At 32.6% G+C, this 1,127-nt stretch overlaps 1 pseudogene; it reads right to left on the reverse strand.

The window, feature by feature from the left end:
- Positions 1-484, reverse strand: part of LOC101657767 — a 6,186-nt pseudogene extending 5,702 nt beyond the window's left edge.
- Positions 485-1,127: the final 643 nt, after the last annotated feature.

Raw genomic sequence — 1,127 nt, forward strand, 5'->3', positions numbered from 1 at the left:
CAGAACCTGACCAAATGAAGAGAGAATGGTATTTGACACATAAAATAAACTATTTATACCTCAACATAAAGAAAACAAATATTTCCAACATCATGACAAATGGAGTAAAGATTGAAGCCATCAAGGATTTTACTTTATGTGGATCCACAGGTAAGACCCATGCAAACAATAGTCAAGACATCAAACAATGCATTGCATTGGGCAAGTGTACTGCAAAATAATTCCTTATAATGTCAGAGCAAATATGCCACTTTGAAGGTTAAGGTGCATCTGACCCAAGTCATGGTGTTTTCAATGACTTCATATGCATATGAAAACTGGACAACGAATAAAGAAGACTGACGAATTGATGCTTTTGAATTATGATATTGGCAAGATGATTGAATATACAACAGTTAGTCAGAAGAACAAATAAATCTTTCTCTAGGTAGAATTTCCCCTAGAAATGAGGACGGAGAGGCGTCATCTCACATTCCTTGGACATGTCATCAGGAGGTAACTGTCCTTGGAGAAAGACACTACGCTTGGTAGAGGGTCAGCAAAACCAGGAATATACTCAACAAGGTGAATTGACCTAGTAACTGCAAAGATGGGTTCAAAAGAAGAGTAATTGGGAATTGGTACAATTCATCTTATTATACATAGGGTTTTGATGAGTTAGAGTTGATGCAATAACATAAAACAACAACCTAAAAAACTTTGAATATTTCTATATTCTTAAATTTGAAAACATATTAAAAAGATACATTCAGAAAATATTAATTTAGATATTGGCTTAAAAGAGAAAATAACATTAATCCAAGTTACCCTCACTTAAAGCACCAAGTTGAGAATTCTCTATGAAATATCTTTTTCCCCCAACAAATGTTTCAAATAACAGTCTCCCAAGGAATTAAAAAAGTAGGGAAAAGCAACAAAGTGGTATAGCTACTATAACACTGATACAAAATTATGCAAGGATATCATGGAAAAAGGAAAATTAAAAGTCTATCTACTTGGTACACATAGATAAAATAGCATTTAACAAAATGCCAGCAAATGAAATCTAGTATAAAAAGTACATTATAGCAGATACATATATTTGTATGAATATTTATGTATGTGTGTTAGTGTACGTGCTAATATAT

Source organism: Echinops telfairi, unplaced genomic scaffold (assembly GCF_000313985.2).
Source record: "Echinops telfairi isolate 266 unplaced genomic scaffold, ASM31398v2 ScPeMD7_7469;HRSCAF=8507_1, whole genome shotgun sequence".
Lineage (NCBI taxonomy): Eukaryota > Metazoa > Chordata > Mammalia > Afrosoricida > Tenrecidae > Echinops > Echinops telfairi.